General features: G+C 38.1%; 1 pseudogene; it reads left to right on the top strand.

The window, feature by feature from the left end:
• Positions 1 to 5871: 5871 nt before the first annotated feature.
• Positions 5872 to 6637, top strand: LOC100975757 (large ribosomal subunit protein uL30-like 1; annotated as a pseudogene).
• Positions 6638 to 7396: the final 759 nt, after the last annotated feature.

Genomic DNA, 7396 nt, shown 5'->3' with positions numbered 1-7396 from the left:
ACATTTTGAGATTTTGTATATAATTTTCTATAATCAAAGCAAAATTTAGTAAAATGAGATGGATTAAGTTCTATTATAATATTAATTGCCAAATTGTTTTCAGAATTAGTTTTAGCACCTAGAAAGAGAATTGGAGAAGTTCCACATTTTTAAATTATAAAAAAGAAAAAAGTTTTTTAGTGCTACATACAGGACACATAGTTACTAAATTCTGCTTAGATTTAAGTGCTTAGATCTTGTCCACAAATTATTCTTTAAAAATATTACAACCTTCAATTCTGAACTAAGAGAGGTCTTCCTGGTCCTGCCCACATTTAGGAATCCTATCATCTCAAACCCCTGGACCTCAGCACTACTTTTTTCCCAAATCACAAGTCAAAACAGTCAATCTGGTCGTTTGCAGCTTCCTTGCCTTCTCTCTTAAACACAAATTTTATTTAGATCACCAAAAAGATTCATGTTATGGGTATTGTGTCCCACTGCCCCATAATTCATATGTTGAAGTACTAATCCCCAGTACCTCAGAATGTTACCTTATTTGGAGATAAAATCTTTACAGAGGTAATCAAGTTAAAATGAGATCATTAGGATGGGCTGTAATCCAGCAGGACTTGTATCCTTATAAAAAGAATAAATGTGAACACAAAAACAGTTACAGAGAGAAAACAACGTGTAGACACTGGGAGAAGGTTGCTGTCTACAAGCCAAGAAGAGAGGTCTGGAACAAATCCTTCCCTCAGAAGGAACCAACCCTACTGAGACCTTGAGCTTGGACATGTAGTTCCAGAACTGTGAGACAATAAATTTCTGTTGTTTAAGCCACCAAGTCTGTGGTATTTTGTTACAGCAACCCTAGCAAACTAATACAATTGGATTGGTAGAAATGGTTTATATTAACTTCCTTTTAGGCATGTATATCTTTGCGGCTAGCCCTAATTTACTGTTCTGATTCTAGAAAATACAAGAACAATACATTGTTATTTTCATCCAGAAACTGTTAGTGTGTTAAATCATTTTTGAGAAAAACTAAGACCCTGGAAAGAGATTGTATACTTTAATAATCAAAGTAGAAGATTAAAAATTGGTACTTACAGGCATAAATATTGGCATTGGCAGTTATTTCTCTAACTGCATCTTCCTATTTCCCATCTTCCTATTTTCCCAGCCAAAATTCTATCAGGCTATGTGAAGAGAGGACCAATTATTTTCCTCCTTAACCCTCAATATTTCAGGCCAAGAGAAGAAAAAGAATATTCGTTTTGTGATTCTCAAGTAACAATCTTTTAAAGACCATCACCTGGAGGAAAAGAACACCAATTGAGAATTATTGATGATAATTTTCAACCTTTTTTTACCAACCATCAATGATAGTGTGTCCCCACCTATTAGAGGGGAAGATGAGCCTGCTTCTAACTATGAAGCTGAAAATGCCTAATAACGGTTTCCATAACCTCCTTTACAGGCACAGCATGGACACCCGACCAAGGCCACAGACCAGACATGGCCTACACTGACCAAATCAGATGTTGTAAGCCTAAAGAAGCAGGGACTGCTCCAATTTCATTTTGGAGAAGCCAGTAGCAGCCACATCCATTTTCTGAGGTAACAGGAGCAGTTGTGCCAGCACAGCACTCAAGGTCGGTAATCGGGAATAATCAAACCACAGAGGATAGCGCACAACAATGGTGATGCCTGTGTGATTCTGTAGCATGATTCTGAACACTGTTCATGGCTGATGAGCCTGCTCACCTACAGTTAGAGCTACCCCATTTGTGCTTCAATCAGCCATAGTTTCTGTTGCTTCCAACCAAAAACTGACTGACCTAAAGGATATGGTTGTTTTAAATTTATCTTTTAAGAAATATAGAATTATCTAATTATTTTGCTTTTTACAATAAAGGGATCAAAACATTTTACTCAGTAAATAGAAATATTAAATGTAGACAAATTCTTCATGAATGGTTGACAGATAGAGGTAAATAGGAAAAGAAAATAGAGAATAAGAGGCAGAAAGAAAGACAACTTATTAGATGTTCTGAAGTTTGATTTTTAGAGTTTTAAGATTAAAAACCTTCTTGATTTCTCACCATTGTTTGGCCCATACTTTACTTAACTTGAAAAATCTATATCAAATATTTATTTAAGATAACTAAATAGAAACCCTAATAGAGAAGATAATATAATATAGAATGCAATTTAAAAGTATAGTGATATAATGGTTTTCACCCCACAAAATGACAAGACCACAAAAGTGTGATAATGCACTATGTTGGAATAAATGTGGGGAAATAGGCCCTTTCATGTTGTCTGTGGAAATATAAATCAGGACAACCATGTTTTGGGAGGCAAATTCAGAAGCATACATCTAGATGACTCATGCAGCTGCCCTTTGGCCCAGCAGTTCTATTTCTAGGAATTAATGCTGCAAATAGATATATACATGCATAAAACTACAAAAGTAAAAGGATATTAATGGCAACCACAATCAAGAACTAATTAAATCAGTTCTGGTATATCAAAAAAATAGAATACTATGAAGCTGTTAAAATAAGCCAGGGAGGTCTCCAAATGCTGATATGACAATCATAGCCAGGACTTATTGGTAAGTGGCAAAAAAATGCTTACTTATATAGTATGTTACCATTAGGGGAAAACAATAATTATAATGATCTTTATGACTATATTTGTGTGTATATGCTTGTGTATGAATAGAATATCTCTAGAAGGTCTCTTTTTAAAAAAACCTGTTAATACAAGTAGGGATTACTTGTGAATAGGAAAATTGGGTGTCCAGGGAATAGGGCCGATGGGTAGATTATGCCCTTTTGTATCTTTTGAATTTTATAACACATTTCTGTATTATTGATTTTAAAATCACAAAAGGTACTAAAGTAGAGTATACATATATGCATGGATATAGGATGTAGGATTTCTTTTAACTATAAAGAAATATAAGTATATAAAAATCTTTTAAAAATTATAAGAATAAACCCAAAATTCCAAAAGTAAGTACTTTATTAGGAATTTAGATTCATGCAGAAAATATCCATAAATTTGTTTCTAGTTAAATAACCCATGTCTGTTATTTTTGCTGATACAGTGTGGTAGATAAAACTCTTTCCCTCTGACCTAGGTTTTACCATAGGCCTGGGACAATTTGGCAAAGCAAGAATGGACTTGTTCAAAGTCTTAAGAACAAAGAGGAAGAAGGTTTGTATGTGTTCAGCGAAGAAAAAGAGATACAAATTGGAGAGAAAGAAGAGGGGTCTTGAATCCATGGAGCATCGTTACACACCTTGACAGCCCTGGCTGTCTCCAAGATTTGGGGAGAAATGTCTTTTCAACACAGAAATGAGAAAGATGGCTCCTACGGCAGATGGCAAAGTAGTTCTTTGTATGCACTGCCAGAGGTATGCTTAAAGCTAACATTTCAAGCAGAAAGAGACTTTAGACATAGTATATAAACCTCCTAACTCTTTAATTTTTACATATGAAGAAACTGAAACCTAGGAAAGTTGTGACTTGCCTGAATTTACACTGCCTGAATCCAGGGCAATTAGGATAAATGTTCCCCTAACCAATGTTTCCTCAAATCCACGTTCAGTACTTTTTTTTCCACTACACACATGAATTGCTTGCTCTCCAGAAGTAATCCTTCCATATGTGGAAGGAGGTGCTTCTTCCATGTTCAGTATAAAAGCGATGAAACAAAGTGAAGGAGGCATGTTTCCCCCTTCTCTTGTAACCCCATAGCCAGAGCAGCTAAATTTCTATACATTCGGTACAACTCTTTCAGCTGGACTTCAGTTCTGCAGACGAAGGATATGTAAAGTAAGGTCAAGTTGGGTTAATGCTGTGCTCCAGCCAAGGCTGTTCTGGGTGCAAATATCAGAAGCCAACTCAAATTAGTTCGAGTAAAAGGAGTGCTAATACCTGGGATGCAGAAGTACTGTTTTTGGGTTTCACATAATTCAAGGAGAGTAAAGAAGTAAGGACAGGTTTTACATGAACTGGAAAGCTGGGGCTGGGCACGGTGGCTCACACCTGTAATCCCAGCACTTTTGGAGGCCGAGGCAGGTGGATCACCTGAGGTCAGGAGTTGGATACTAGCCTGGCCAATGTGGTGAAACTCCATCTCTACTAAAAAAATACAAAAATTAGCTGGGCATGGTGGCAGGCACCTATAATCCCACAGACACCTATAATCCCAGCTACTCGGGAGGCTGAGGCAGAGGTTGCAGTGAGCAGAGATGGCACAACTGGACTCCAGCCTGGGCGACAGCAAGACTCTGTCTCAAAAAAAAAAAAAAAAAAAAAAAGCAAAACTGGGAATCAAAAATGTTTTCTGTATAATCTTTCAGTTTCACATCTGACAGGACAAAATCTACAAAGAATAGAATAGATGAAACTCTTGCAGCGGAACCTTAAAAAGCCATTATAAGAAAAAGGAATAAGTAAAATATGGCTCAACTATCAGTTCTTGTTTTAAAAAAAAAAAAGCCAAGATTTTAATTAAAACTTTAATATGAACCTAGAACATATTAATAGGAACATAAGGCTCAGCATAAGGAAAGTGATTTTTTTCCTTTAATATTCATACTGTATCTAGAATATTGGGCTCCACTCTAGACACTATGAGAAATAGAGAAAATAAAAAATTTAAATATACAATGGGTAAAATTTTTGAAAACCTAGTTTTTCCAGAGAAAAGGTCATAGCCAAAGGACTTGATAACCTTCTTTAAATATTTGAGGAGCATTTAATTAGGGATATTCTGTGTGTGTATAGGGGCAGAACTAGGATGAGTTAGTAGAAGCTGTGGAAGTGGAATAGAGTGTGGCGGGAGGCCTTCTGTGTCACAAGGGTTTGTGTGTGATCTGTGAAGGGAGCCATGTGCTTCACTGCATGATAGAGAAAAAACTTTTCAGCACATGGCCCAATTCAGGGGAAAAAAAAATTTGTAGGACACATTTTTTTTAACTCAAAATAGCTTTCCTGAATTCCACTGGGGAAAGCTTTTTACAACTTAGATTAAATTCTTTAAGAAACAGCAGGATGTTGAGAGATTTTGGCATTTCTTTGTAGCTATTAGAATTTAATATCTGGGCATGTTAGCAAAATAACAACTTTTTAAAACCCTTACATTGGTGTAGCGCTTGAGTCACAAAATACCCTCATATGAGTTATTTCATTCTTGAAACACCTCTGCAAAGTAGATAGAGTATTTACTATCCCTGGGAAACAGGTTTAGAGAGGCAAAATGACTTGCCAGAGAACCTAGCAAAGGAGAGTAACGTTCAAGCAAGATTTAGTTCTCTCCTTTTAATGCAAACTTTAATGATCAAAGTGGTTGCCGTGGAGACTTTTTTCTTCTTTCTTATCACTCTGCTTAGTATGAAGTGAAAAAGCAACCAATCACTGCCTCACAGGCTAGATGTACGTGTTCCTTCCATTCCCAAGAGAATTTTCAGATGAGAGTGTTTTGTTAAAACAAAGGAAACATGCTTTGTATAACTAAAAGAAGGTGCTGCTTTCAAAAAGTGCATAATCATTTAAATGTTAAACCTCTGCAATATGATTTTTAATAGTTTATGAGAAAATATTTTCTGTATATTTCACTTTTAATCCCCAAATACATTAAAATTGGCATTATGCATTTGGATTGCTGAATAGCTATGTCATAATAACTGCTGATTAGTTTTTGTTATTAACCTAGGTTCCAACGATATGGGCCCCATACATCCAAGAAATAAAAAAGGCATAATGATAAGCTCTAAGATCAACAGTGTGTACCCAGCACCTAGCACAGTATCTACTAAGTATTAGGCAGTCTATAAATATTCATTAAATAAGAGGGCTTTTTTGAGCTGCACCACCATAAAGATGGCGGAGCAAGAGCAAACAAAAATCCCTTTGGTTCCAGAAAATCTCCTGAAAAAGAGGAAGGCTTATCAAGCTCGCAAAGCCACCCAGGCAAAGCAGGCATTTTTGGCAAAGAAGGAGCAGAGGAAAGGAAAAGGGCTCAGGTTTAAGCGACTGGAATCATTCCTACATGATTCCTGGCGGCAGAAACGTGACAAGCTGTGTCTCAGACGACTAGAAGTGAAACCTCATGCATTGGAACTGCCAGACAAACATTCCCTGGCCTTTGTTGTACGCATCGAAAGGGCCGATGGCCTGAGTTTACTGGTGCAGAGAACCATTGCAAGACTTTGCCTAAAGAAAATTTTTAGTGGTGTCTTTGTAAAAGTCACCCCCTAGAACCTAAAAGTGCTGCGTGTAGTGGAACCTTATGTGACCTGGGGATTTCCAAATCTGAAGTCTGTCTGGGAACTCATTTTGAAATGTGGACAAGCCAAGGTCAAGAATAAGACCATCCCTCTGACAGACAACATAGTGATTGAGGAGCACCTGGGGACGTTTGGCGTCATTGGCTTGGAAGACCTCATTCATTAAATTGCCTTCCCAGGGAAGCATTTCCAGGAGAGCTCATGGTTCTTGCGCCCTTTCCACTTCTCAGTGGCCCGTCATGCTACCAAAAATAGAGTGGGCTTCCTCAAGGAGATGGGCACACCTGGCTATCAGGGTGAACGCATCAATCAGGTCATCCGCCAGCTGAACTAGACCCAGGTGCCAAACTGCAGTAATTTTTATCAATGAAGTGGAAGCATGTGTTTTTGGGTTTTTTTGGGAATTTTTATCAAGTATCTTTAGAGAAGATTTCCTGCCTTATCTTCAAAAACTGGAAAGGAAGGGTCAAAGAAAAGACAGTAGCTGGCCGGGCGCGATGGCTCACTCTTGTAATCCCAGCACTTTGGGAGGCTGAGACAGGCGGATCACCTGAGGTCGGGAGTTCAAGACCAGCCTGACCAACATGGAGAAATCCTGTCTGTACTAAAAATACAAAAATTAGCTGGGCATGGTGGTGCATGCCTGTAATTCCAGCTACTTGGGAGGCTGGGGCAGGAGAATCGCTGGAATCTGGGAGGCAGAGGTTGCAGTGAGCCGAGATTGCGCCATTGCACTCCAGCCTGGGCAACAAGAGCGAAACTCCATCTCAAAAAAAGCAAAGACAGTAGCTTATGTTCATGGCAAGCACCTCTCATCACAGTCCAATTCCAAGGAAAAATTCCAGCGTTTTCTACATTGGGTGCCACCTCGTCTGAAATCAGCACATTCCATGGAGGAAGGAGTCCTGCTTTGTTGCATCTTCTATCCTAGGATTTAATGTTGGTAAATGAGTAACTCTAGCATTTGTACAAGGCTCTCTAAGATTCCTGCAGCAGTTGACCAAGCCCAGGGACATAATTGAATCTGGAGATTCCTGGGGTTTTGTTTTGAAAAAGACTTGAAATACACATAGGAAGAAAGGCATAAAAATAAACGTTCACTTGTC

The sequence above is a fragment of the Pan paniscus genome, chromosome 3 (genome assembly GCF_029289425.2).
Source record: "Pan paniscus chromosome 3, NHGRI_mPanPan1-v2.0_pri, whole genome shotgun sequence".
Classification (NCBI taxonomy): Eukaryota; Metazoa; Chordata; class Mammalia; order Primates; family Hominidae; genus Pan; species Pan paniscus.
The sequence above is the reverse complement of the archived record's forward strand: the minus strand, read 5'-3'. Positions and strand labels throughout refer to the sequence as shown.